The sequence below is a fragment of the Aotus nancymaae genome, unplaced genomic scaffold (assembly GCF_030222135.1).
Source record: "Aotus nancymaae isolate 86718 unplaced genomic scaffold, 86718_ANA_hifiasm-v0.15.2.pri h1tg000089l, whole genome shotgun sequence".
NCBI lineage: Eukaryota > Metazoa > Chordata > Mammalia > Primates > Aotidae > Aotus > Aotus nancymaae.
This window is the reverse complement of record NW_026988504.1, coordinates 10645485-10658511: the sequence shown is the minus strand read 5'-3', so window position 1 is coordinate 10658511 and position 13027 is coordinate 10645485. Positions and strand designations below refer to the sequence as shown.

The 13027-nt window shown below is 45.3% G+C and overlaps 1 long non-coding RNA gene across 1 annotated transcript in view; it reads right to left on the bottom strand.

Moving 5' to 3' along the window:
• Nucleotides 1-1393: 1393 nt before the first annotated feature.
• The window catches only part of LOC105718172 (uncharacterized), a 59424-nt gene continuing 47790 nt past the window's right edge, over nucleotides 1394-13027 (bottom strand). Inside the window, exons 2-4 of the long non-coding RNA XR_010339771.1 lie at nucleotides 7802-7935; nucleotides 4024-4177; nucleotides 1394-2895 (exon numbers count right to left, since the gene is read on the bottom strand). This is a non-coding gene — a long non-coding RNA (uncharacterized LOC105718172). The remainder of the gene's footprint in view (nucleotides 2896-4023; nucleotides 4178-7801; nucleotides 7936-13027) is intronic.

Genomic DNA, 13027 nt, shown 5'->3' with positions numbered 1-13027 from the left:
GATGATGATACTGATATCCACCTCACTGAAATTTTCCGAGAATTAAATCACATAAAACATTCAAAATTCTAAGCCCTGCGCCTGGCACATAATAAACACCAGGTGTTCTTGGAAAATGCACCAGTCCCTAGTCCTGGTCCAGCGAAGTCATGTCTTTAATTGCTGCTCTGGAAAGGAACATCTATAATTCCACAGTGGGACAATGTGGAGAAGAGGAATGCTATGGGAAATGTGGGTACAAAATGGGAAGGCATTACGTGCGGATGAAGCCCAGTTATTTATGTGATTGCAGGATGTTTGCAAGGAGACACTCAAAATGCACACAAGTTGGCATTTCCCCACAAGTGATGGCAGTGAGCCTGGGAAGGGTAATGGCGACATCAGAACCAGCTGGCTGTGCCTGCAAATTCAGAAGCCAATCAGCATTCCCACCCTTTGAACTCTCCCCACCCTAGTCCTACATTTTTATACCAGAGACCCTGAGCCCCCTGGAAGGGGAAATAGTCCCTGTCCCATTTGCTACCCATAAATAATACCCTGCAAAGAGTGCTCACTTTAGTACATTATCTTGATTTGCAGTTACCTCAAGTGCAGGAGACAGGCTTGGAGAAGCACAAGCTGAAAACCTGCAGACTTCTGTGCTCCCCTGGGCTCAACAGTTTCAAAAGGAAGAACTGTTTTTAGAATATTTCCTTGTTCAAGAAGGGTAGTAGTGGTGATCATCAGAAGTGTCTTAGTGTGCCCTAGGTTTCCATTCCTAGGGTTCACAGGAATCCACGTAGAGCTCCCCTTCCTGCTCAGCTGCTGCCCCCAAGAGCCAGCTAGCCTTGCCCAGGTCATTGCAAAACCTGATAAAGTCGATACCATTATTATAACTACTTGCAGGTGAGAAAACTGAGTCTTAAAGCGACTGCTTGCTCAAGATGATACCTGTAGTAAGTGATTGAGAGCCAGGGTGACAGCATGGGCTTCCAGAGCCTGGGTATTAGCTGGCGGGCCAACGTTTATCCATGGTGGTGCAGGGGGACTATCACTGAGGCGGGGACTCACCAGACCTGTGTGGACATCTTGGTTTTGATGTTCACCTTTCCTCTGATACCAGTCTCCGCATTTTTCTCTGGAAGACCCAGTATCAGTCTTGCCCTGGAGGGCACCTGACCCATGCCTGGCCAGTCAGCCCATTCCTCAGGCTGCAGGGATTGGTTCATGAATAGGCACATGGCTAGAGAGGTGGCTCATTCTGCTGGACATGGGGCTGTGAGCCCAGGAGCCTGGAGGGAGAAACTGCCTGAGAATTAAACCAATGCCGAGAAGAGCGAAACCCAGAGATGTTGCGTCAGGTAGGAAGACCGTGCTAAGCTGAGGTAACGAACAAACACAATTATTGTTGTTGTTATTATTATTATTTATTATTCTGTAGCTTAACACAATAAAGGTTTATTTCCCTCTCTCATAAAGTCCAATGTGGTTCAGATGATTTTCCAGGGCAACTATCTTCTTCTATTTCATAACTTGGGGGGGTCAGGTGGTCTCCCTCCTGTAATGGGGCCATCTCAACATTACAGGCGATCTCCATCCTGTAATGTCTCATTCAGCGATGTCTCATACACTCATTTTATTGGCTAGAAGTTGTCATGTGACTCACCTAAACTCAAAGATATGGCTGTCTAATGTGGCCCAGAAGGTAAGAACTACTCAAGAATGAACCCCAAAGGTCTCCACCACAGATGGAGGGAAAGAATGTAGTTTAAATTATTTCACATGATTTAAACCCCTGGATCAAGCTGTGCCTGAAGGAGTTGTGGTAGTTCTTAAATGAGCCAATAGATTAATTTTTTCAAGGTCTAGTTTAAGTTTAGCTTTTTTCTCACTTGCAATTGAACAAATCCCACATGACAGGAACATACCTAGTCCTGACTCCCAGGCTAGTGCCAGCGTCTCCCTCCTCCCAGTCTAAACACCACCCGCTATGAGCTTCTGCCCTTCCACTCATTAAGGAGAACTGCAACACACATAAGCTTAAATGTTCTAGGTTTTCCCAGAAACTGTCTTTTCAGCCACTGTGAAGGCCAAATGGTACCTGAGAGAGTAAGTCAGGAGAAAATGAAAGTCCATGCTAAAAATAGCCTTTCATCTTGCAAATGAATGGGGTTCCCCTGAAGGAAAGCTAGGACTTTCGTAGAATGCCATAAAGGTAGCTCTCTGAGACACTTTAGATAAAGTGGCTACATATGTCCTTAGACTGGCAGCAGCAGCGAGAGTTGACCTGATCTCCTAGGAGCTTTGCTTGAAGACTCTGGCTGGAGAGAGGAGATCTGGGTTCTGGTTTAATCTTTGCCACCAACCAACTGGCTAATCTTGAGCAAGCCATTTATCCTCTCTGGGCCTCAGTTTCCTCATCTGTAAAGTGAGTATGTTAAAGTAGCCAGGATATAATGTCCCCATCTCCCTTAAGCCCTAGATTTCTGTAGGATCCCTCTCTGCCTACAGGTGCTCAGAATGTGGCTCAGCAATTGTCCTAATGAACCAGCAGGGGTGACTATGCTGGTTGAAATCCTTCCCAGAACTTCCCATGCAGAGTGGCTGCATGCTGTATGTACTCGCTGGGTAGACCACTGCCAAAATCATATCCGAAGAACACTGGACCGGGAGCCAGGAGACCTAAGTTCACATACCACTCGTTTCATTGCCTTTGACAAATCCTTTAAATCTCTCTGGATTTCAGTTTCTCCATCTTTCATGTTAGAATGGTGATCTGTGCCTCCTTCGGAAGATCAAACAACCTTCTAGAGTCCGCTTTGGGCTTAGAGTCACGTGATGTGGTTTGAGTTCTCACTGTGACATCTTCTAGCTGTGAGACCTTGAGCAGGTTGTCATCTCCCCACACTTTAAGTTCTGTAAGTAAAAATACTAACCATTAACTTTATTAAGGGCTTTCACTCTGTTTCTCTACAACCTCATAAGGCAGGTGCTATTATCAACTCCATGTTCCAATGTCCTTTAAGCTCTCTAAGCTGCAGAGTCCCAGAGCAAGTGGCAGACCCAGATTCCAATCCAGAGCTATCTGGCCCTAGTCCCTGTTCCACACCACCCTCCTTGCTTCCCTGACATGGACAGTGAATGGGGATGGATACTGAGAAGCCCCAAATGCTACAGCAATGTCTCATTCAGTTTTGTAACATCCTTCATCCCTAGAAACATAATTAAAATGTAGTATGTTCTCAGAGGCCTTGCAATGAGTGAGTGATTAACAGGTGCTTAGATGGATAACAAAATAGACAAGGTATAAATGCAAAACAATGTAGATGCTCAAATGTATGTGTTGACCCAGGTACCACCACAGCCATTCCATGGGAGTTCCAGGGATGTGGTGATCAGGCGTGCTTGGGGTTAGGATACGGAAGTGGCCAAGTTGAAGGAGCCCAGACAACCACACACCAGCGGGGCTAGGGTTTCTTCCTCTATTCCTCCACCAGTGGCCCAGAAGGTCCAGACATGGGCCCAAAGTAGGAAAGTCATCTAATTAGAGCTCTGATGTTAAATCACATGAGGGCCTTCCCTGGAGCTGAGGATAGAAGGCTGGGAATGAGGCATGGAGAGCTGGAGACAAAGGGCTGTCCACCCACAACTCTGCCATCTGGGTCCCATGCCCAAAGTGAAGGGGACTCCTCAGCTCTTTCAGGAAATGTCAGTAGCCAAAACAATGTCTTCCTTGTCTTCCTTCTTGTTTTTTCAATCCTGCATGCTCCTGTGGCCCAGGAATATACAGATTCATCCATCCGATTTTGGGTACCTGCTACGCGCCAGACACTGCTCAAAGTGTTTGGGATATCCTTAAATAAAAACAACCACAAATCCCTGCCTGGGTACACCTTGTGTCTGATCACAAGAGCAAACCCTACCCAACCACTGCCAGAATTGTTTCATGAGGAGTCCTCTGCACTGACCATCTGATTATCTTGCCCCGATCAAAGAGTCAGAGCTATGTTTTAAATGCTGGGGTGGGTCCTAGAATAAACTCACATCTCTGGAGAAGACCTTCAACACTGAAGAACCAGCTGGTACCTCCCTCTAAAGGAAAGGCAAAGGTCTTGGACTTCGTGATTCCTTGCCAATCCCAGCCTAAGCCATTCAGCAGCAGGAAATATGTGCACCCGATGAGGTCTCCCAGGCGGGTCTGCAAAAAGAAGAAAGCAGGTCAATAGACACTAGTTCTCCAAATTAATACACTCAGTGATAACACTGAGCACTGATTAAGTTCATGGCCCCTTGCTAGATGCTGAGACAAACACTGAAGAAATAAGAGGCAGTTCCCACCCTCCATGAACTTCCAAACAAGCTGACAATCGGATGGGCTGAAGAGGTTTAGGAAAGTTGTTTGGTAGGTAGTAAACAGAAGGACAGGATAGGCAGAAGGGAAAACCAGGACCAGGTTGGACGTAATAGTGAGAACATACACAGCCCAGGTATAGCAGCAGAGAGCTTATATTCATTCAATCACTCACTCATTCATTCAGTCAATAAATATTTGTTTCATACCTCAGCTATCCCACTCTACTAAGCTAAGCCAATGGTCCCAGTGGGAGAGACAGGCATTCGTCAAATAATCACACATTATTTCTATGAAGGAAAAATACAAGACACATCAAGAGAACCACGTACGTTGTTGTGTGTGTATGCATGCATGCACACATGTGGTGGCTAGAGGCTGGTGGTAAGGAGACAATTTCTGCAAAGGGAACAAATTTTGCAAAATGTCCTGAGATAGACAGGGACCTAATCCAGTAGGTGGGCTGAAGAGAAGCAAACTAGAGGTGAGAACGGAAATCGGCAGAGCCCAGGCTGATGGTACAGGTCAAGTTGAAGGTTTTGCTCTCATCCTAAGGAAAAGGCAGCCAACAAAAGGTTCACGCAGCAATCAACCAGGCTGTGATGTGTGCTGGAGAGAAGACGTCGTGCTGAGGGGCTGGGAGATGAATTCACATTTCCTTCATTTTATGAAGAATTTGCAAAGCTTTAAGCCAGAAAAGCTCATTTTCTGTTCTCTCAGAGGCAGTATAGCAAAATGGTTATGAATCCAGGATTTTAGGTGAAGATTTCAATCCTACTTTGGATAATTAATAATAAATTATGTCTAAGCCCCATGTTTCTCATAGGGCTTTTGTGAGCATTTAAATGCAAACATATGTAAATGTGAGTGGTATCTTAGCACTTATAAGCCCCCAACAATTTGCAGCTATTTTTCTCGGGTCTCCTTGCACCTTGGGTAAAGAGGTGCTGAGCTGCATCATAAGTTTCAGCAGAGTTTGACCACTCTTAGGACCATCTTTCATTGAAGGACCCTTGGCCTATTGCTTTCTTGCTGAAGTTTAAATGTTTCCAGTTTCTTTTTGAAAACAGCTGGTCCCAATCTACTAAATAACCCCTTTGCACACTTGAAGACCATTATTAAGATTCCCTTTGGCCATAAACATACGAAGAAGTGTTTAACATATGAAAAAAAATGTTTAACCTCACCAGTAATCAAAGAAATTCAAATCAAAACAACAAAATGCAATTTTTGCCTATCAATTTGGTAACTTTTTAAAATGATAGTGCACAGTGCTGGTGAGAGTAGGGTAAGGTGGCAATTTCATACATTGCTGGTGGGAACATAAATTGGTACAATCTTTCTGGAAAGCAATTTGGCAATATGTTATCAAGACCCTGAAAACTGTCCTTACCCTTTAACCCAGTAATTCCACTTCTGGGAATCTATCTCAAGGAAATCATCAAAGAATCAGACAAAAATTTCTGTTCATGGTGTTTGTTATAAAAAGCAATATTTTGAATTAGGAATAACTAAAAACTACCTAAAAGTCAAATGGTGTCGTGACATATATTAAAAACTTATTAAAAGTCATGTTAACAAGGAATTTTCAAGGACATTCAAAATGGTCGCCAAAAAATGTAAAACTACAAACACATGAAAGATACAAAACTAAACACAGTAGGATTTTAATTACATAATTATATATACTTGTATTTTTATATGTGCATAGAAACGGCTACACACAAATACAGCAAAATATTAACAGTTCTTACTAGAGGGTGATAGAATTAGGGGTGGGTTTTTATTTTCTACTTTACAATTTTATAAGCAAAGAAATTGTTTAAGAGCTCACATGGCCTCATGTATTTTTCTAAGTAGTTCCGCGTGGTCTCTCTTCCGCCATAGCATCTTGCCCAGAATCCAAACAGTGGACTTTCAGTGGTTACAGTTTTCCCGGAAAGGGCCAGATAGCAGATATTTTAGGCTCACGTAGATCATACAGTCTTTGTTGCAACTTCTCAACTCTACTGTTGTGTGGCAGAACCAGCCATAGCTCATATGGCAACCAGTGGGCATGGCTGGGTTCTAACGGAATATTTCAATACATAAAAACAGGCAGCAAGTCAGTTTTAGCCCATGGCCTTAGTTTGCTGACACCTGGTCTAGACGATTTGAATCTCTCTTGGCCCAAATTATGTATAGTCTCAAACAAGTATAGTTGTGGAGACTTCTAGAAGGGTGGGGTGAAGTAAGGTTCTTGTCCCCATATTCCTAGAGAGTCCATCAGTCTGAAATGTATTGAGAAGCAGTCAGTCAGGACACTTTTCCCGGGCCTTGTTTATTGACCTCTTTGGTTTTTTCCTCCTATTTGTTTTTTATTATTTCAATAGTCTGGGGGAGGGGTATAGGTGGCTTTTGGTGACATGGTTAAGTTCTTTAGTGATGATTTCTGAGATTTTAGTGCACCCATGATCCAAGCCGTGTATCCAATATGCAGTCTTTTATCCCTAACCCCCCTCCCAATCTTCTCCCCACCCAAAATCCCTAAAGTCCATTATATCACTCATGCCTTTGCATCCTCACAGCTTAGGTCCCACTTACAAACGAGAACATACAATATTTGGCTTTCCATTCCTGAATTACTTTACATAGAATAATGGCCTCCAACTCCATCCAAAAGACATTTTGGATGTCTTATCATTGCTGCTGTCACATTGCTGCAAAAGACATTATTTCATTCCTGTGTGCCCAAGGTAACAGGATCTTTGGGTCCAGAAGTTCTGGGCCGATCAGGCGTCCGCGCTAAATTCACCATCAACATGATCAATGTGGTGACCTCTCGAGAGTGCAAGGCCAGGAGGTTGCCTCAGGATGGGTGAACCAGCCCTGGTCGGAAACCGAACAGGTCAAAACTCCCAGGCTGATTGGTATTGGCCTCTTGGCATGGGTCTTCCTTCTTCTTGTGCATCAGAGCCCCCTCAAATACCTCCTTCTGCCACCACCCACTGCAGCCCTTATCCCATCTGGTGGAATAGGAGGTGAAGAAAGCCAGACACCAAGTGATGACTGACGGGGGCTGCAGATACTAGTTTCTGGCTAGTTTGAGATCTCCCCTCTCTACCAACTGTAGGGTAAAGGCACCTGATGGCATAACTTAAGCATTCCCTGAGAACAAGGCTATGTGGCAAATGCACCCGAATGTGTCTTCAGAGTTCCAAGCTAAGGAATCTGGGAGGAGCCAACCCAGAGATTCATTTTTTATCTATGAGGAACATCTGAACGCCCAGCCCGTCCTGCAGAACACAGACCATGCAGGGATCGAGGCCCTTTGTTTTGGGGTTCAGTAAAGGTTGCCAGGTGGAGACTGTCAGGGGAACGGTGCTAAGTGACAATGTTACATAAACTGTATGCTCTTTGCACGCAGCTCCTGCCCAGTCCACCACCACTGGACTCTCTCCCCTATATGTAAGTCCCCAGCCCATGCCTCACCTGCTGGCTCTGGGTCTCGTCTTTAGCCTCTTGAACCTGCCGCCATCCCCACTGGAGTTGATAGTGGTTCTGCACAACACCAGCTATGAGGTTTCCAGATTCCTGGGTTTGTGGTTCTGTCTTCCTTCTGGCCACTGTGTTCCAGAGGAAAAGAAGGAGACAGGCAAAGGATGAACTGTAAGTGTGCTGCATCCCAGGCATTGTTCGAAGGGGTCCATAAGATGTTTTTTGGCGGGGAAAGTTTTATATTAGAAAGACAAACAGAACCTTCAGCAAGGATGCACCATAGACTTATGTAAACGTATAAGCATATGTATATAATACGAAGCTTCGAAATTTCCCTTGCTGGGAGGAGAGCCTTACATCACTCACCTTGATAGACGCACAGGTCATTACCAGGTGTAGGTAGGGAGCCTTTCTACCCTCTCCACCTTTCCTTCCCTGCTCCAATTCTTTTTGTATGTTTCCAGTAGGGACTCCTTGTTTAAACCATATTAGACATTAGACTCTTATCCAGGAGGCAGAAATGACATCTCAGAGCAGGCCACATATCAGGTGATGAGTAAGGGGGTTATAGCATGACAGTGGCATTCCAAGGGCCTCTAATTCCCTCTCACTTTTCCCTACAAACACATCACATGCAAAGCTGAGAACCACCAAGCGAAAATGATCCATGTGGCAAGGAAAGTCACTCATCCAGGGGTCCTCCCACTGACCTCATCTGGCTTTTGGGTTTGATTCCCCTGGCTGGTTCGATCTCACCCAGCACTAGCGTAGGTCAACTTTCCTCACAGACTCAGCCATTCTGATAGTTAAACAGGGATGAGGAAAAAGAAGAGAACAAGGAGACTTTACATGTTAAAAATTAAAAGCTCCAATAGGTCATTTTGCTTTAAAAAAATTTCCCTCACACCATAACCAAGGCAGAAAACATTTATCCCCAACCCTCACCTCCACCTACAATCTCTGTTAGGCTGCTGTTCTATGACTTCCTTTTCTGTTCAATATTGACCTCAATACATATTTGACTCTAATTTCCCCTGCACAGAAATGTTTGGTGATGGTTTTGCTGGAGGAAGGGTACGTTGAGGGCCCATTGTGAATCTCATTGTCCCACACCATCTTTTTATTAAATCTTATTTAATAAGCAATCATTGGGGGAAACGTGGATGGGAAGGCCACAGGATTGGAAGTCATTCATGTGCCCACATTGTAGGCGTTTTCTCTGCAGAAGACAAGACTCCGTTTGAAAGGCATTTCTGTCACTCCCCAGCTATGTGGATTACTTCATCTCCCCAGGCTTATCTTTCTTCTATTTGAAGAAAGAAAGGAATAGGGTAGGAGTGGGAGGCATATGACCTCCATCATGCACGGCTGTGAGCTGGAACAGGAGGCCATGTGATCACCTGGCACAGGGAAGGTGCTTAGAACATTCCATCCTCACGTCATTCTTAAAGCAAGAAATCATGCTCATAACTCTCAGAGTTGCAGAGAAGGAAGTTACCCAGCCCTGTCCCCCAAGTGCTGAGTCGCAGGGAAAACATTCGTGTACACAGGTAACTCAAAATATTGGGCATATTGTGAAAGGTGCTGCCAGAACAGAGAGGAGAGAGAAATTCATCCCAATAGCCGGTATTAGTGAAGGCCTCAGGGAGGAGGTGGCATTTGAGCTGAGCCTTGAAGGACAAGGATGGAGATGTAGCCAGGGCTTCTGGGAGGGAACTGTGAGAGCACAGGCTGAAGATAGGAGGGGACAAAGCATTTCAGGAAATGATGAAGCATGCAGGACAGTCAGGTGCAGAGAGAGCCCAGAGTGAGTGAGGCGTAAAGAACTGAAGGAGGCCAGATCATGACAGAGCCACAGACGCAGTGCTGAGATTACATGGTTTCTTTTTTGTTTTGTTATGTTTTGACTCAGAGTCTCATTTTGTCAACCAGGCAGTAGTGGTGCAACTGTATGTAGCTCACCGCAGCCTCCACCTCCTGGGCTCAAGTCGGCCTCCCGCCTCAGCCTCCTGAGTATCTAGGACTACAGGCATGTACCAACATGCCAGGATAAGTTTTATTTTTATACAGACAGAGGTCTCACTATATTGCCCAAGGTGGTCTCACACTCCTGGCCTCAAACGATACTCCTGCCTCAGGCTCCCAAGTCACTGGGATTACAAACGTGAGCAAGATTAAATGTTATCATGCGGGAAGGGAGCATGAGATTCTCAGACCAGGAAGTGACATCATCAGAACGTCATTTTAACACAGTGAAGGCACATCTGTCTGCTCAGGAAAATCCCCTGGCATAATTATCAATGGAGCCCTCTTTCACTCATAAAAGCACTTTCATTTAGATGAAAAATTACACAATCACTCTCAGTTTAGATCACTCTGCTGTCCATGGGGCACAGAAACCAATGGGTCTCTCGGATGGACCAGAGAGACCCATTCAGAGGTGATATCAACTATCCAAGCAGGAGGTAGGAACTTCCAAAAGCAGAGAACTCATGGGAATGGAAAGTACTAGATCAAAGGACCAATCTGAAGGTAGTTCAATAAGACCTATTGATTACCAGATGAGTGATGGAAAAAGAAATAAGCAGACCCACTAGCTGATGGACAGTTTAGTATCAGATATGAGGACTGGATGGACTGATCAGGACATTCTTGTGTAAGAGGACAAGGAGCTTGCAACGAGAATCTGCAGCACAGCGGAGGCCAGAGCTGGAGATGTGGATTTGGCAGATGGCAGAATCCCGGGAACAATCATGGCTGAAGAGGGAGGGTGTGCGACCACCCAGGGAGAGGGTCAAAAAGATGACACTGGGGCACACTGAGATGATACTGAGACTTGTGCAAAACGAAAGAAGGTTCAGGGAGGAACAGGATCATGGACAGCTGTGGAGAAGAAGGCTTGGGGGTGACTGGCCAGATCAACAGAGCCAGACGCTCCTGCAGGAATGAGTAGGATGAAAGAGGACGATTAGAAAGAACTTTGAAAGTTCCACTGCACCAGAGCAGTGGGGCAGAGGCAAATTCAGTGGGTTGAAGAGTGAGTGGGAGGTAAGGAAGTGGTGTCAATAAGCACAGATGATTCTTTGGATAAATCTGTTAGTGAAAGGAAGGAAAGAGATGAGACTGTGACTTGAGGGAATAATATATATATTTATTTTTGATATGAAGTCTTGCCCTGTCACCCTGGCTGGAGTGCAGAGGTGCAATCTCGGCTCACTGCAGCCTCTTCCCCCTGGATTCCAGAGATTCTCCTGCCTCAGCCTCCTGTGTAGCTGGGATTACAGGCACACACCACCACGCCTGGCGAATTTTTGTATTTTTAGTAGAGATGGAGTTTCACCATGTTGGCCAGGCTGGTCTTGAACTCCTGACTTTAGGTGATCTTCCTACCTCAGCCTCCCAAAGTGCCAGGATTAAAGGCATTAGCCACCACGCTCAGCCAAGGGAATAATCTTTTAAAAGGGGGCAGGGAAGCATTTGGGAAATTAAGTGTGGAACCTGAACATATTTGAACACCAAGAGGAAGACACTGGAAGAAAGAGGGGGTGTGAAGGTACCAGAGATAACCATTTGGTATAGAGTAGGAACAGATGGTTTCTGCTCCAGTGGAGAGGCCAGCCTTAGACAAGAGATGGGACTCTGGAAGGAAGCGAGGCTGTGCTTGGAGGGAGGGAATGCTGGTGGTTGTGGCTGTACTAGTGGCAGTATTATAATAATCAGTAGTAGTAACAGTGAATGGTTATTCTTACTTTTTGCTTACATGCAGATTCTCTGCATTGTTTAAATTAATTCCACAACCCCGTTTTACATGCAAGGAAGCTGAGCCCTAGAGAAGCCACTTAAGTTGGCCATAAACAACTATAAAAATGCCAGATGGATTTAAAGCCAGGTCTTTCTAATGGCATAGCCAAGCTTGTAGGCCACTTGGAGTCAGTGTAGACCAGTGGCTCAGTCCTCTCAGTGAGTTGGAGGTGAAGTCATCCTCTGTGAATGATGGGGGTGGATGTGGAGGCCCGAGGAAGGAGGAGAAGAGTTGAAACAGCTGCTGTGAAGAATGCAGTAGGGATGAGCCAGAGAAGAGAGAGGGCACAGACAGCGTTCCAGGGGCACTGATAGTAGATTCCATCTTGTTCTTATCACCCTCATTCCCAGCCCCATTTCCTACTGGGAACACACACCCCACACTCTTCTCATTTATTTTGTGTACTCTCTCCTCTAATCCTTCCATCAAAGGAAATAAGAGCCATGTGGCCCAAGTAGAATGGGTTAGATTCTTCCCACTGCTAAAGGACTTGGTGATGGCCAGTGGGTAGAGCTGGGGAAGTGGTCCTCAGAGCCTTTGTCCTGCACCAAGAACACCCTCAGCCTGAAAGTCTTAGGGAAGCAGGGCATTCACGAGGCAACAGAGATTCCAGATGGAGTGTCTGGGACCTGTGCTACTGTGTTTAGAGGTCCAGATTTGCTGTTTCTGACTTCGTCTCCCAAGTTGCCTGGGCCCAGCCAATAGCAGAAGACAGCTGGGGTCAAAGCACTCATTCCAGGTGAATTAGCCATCTTCTATTCCATTAACAAGTCTGTCCATCCCATGTGACCTCTTTCTACTGGAGATCTATTAATTTTAGCTAACAATCAGTGAAGGGGACACCATTAGCCCAGAGCTCAAACCCATACGTCTGATTCACTGGTTTGACCACTTTGAAAACAGTATCAGGATCAAATAGGCCGAGCCTCCCTCTTTGGACAGAACTTCATTGATTTAGTAAATGGAAGGTGTTAGCCGTGGAGACAAGGTTGGTATAATATTACTCTTTGTTGGATGTGGACCACCACTTCAAACAAACCTACTAAGCTACTGGTCAAATTGATAAAATCCATTCAGGACCAGAATCTAGAAAACACGGGGCTCAACTCAAATTTCCATAAAACGGGCTGGCAGGTTCCAGAAGCGTCTATTGGAATCTTCTCAGGACTCTCTTTTCCACAGGGCTAGAAACTCAATTGCAAGAGAGTAATCACAATGAATTCTTAATAACTGAGAAAAGGCACGGGGAAAATGATCACATCTGTTCAGACTAAAATGGAATCGTTTGAGGGAATGCAAGCAGGCAACACTCTAATCTACATTTAAGGCAACTGGGTTTGTAAGATCCGGGACAAGGGAGAGGGAAGATGCAGCTCTCGAGAGAGAGTCCTAAATGTGTATATTCAGAATCCACGGGC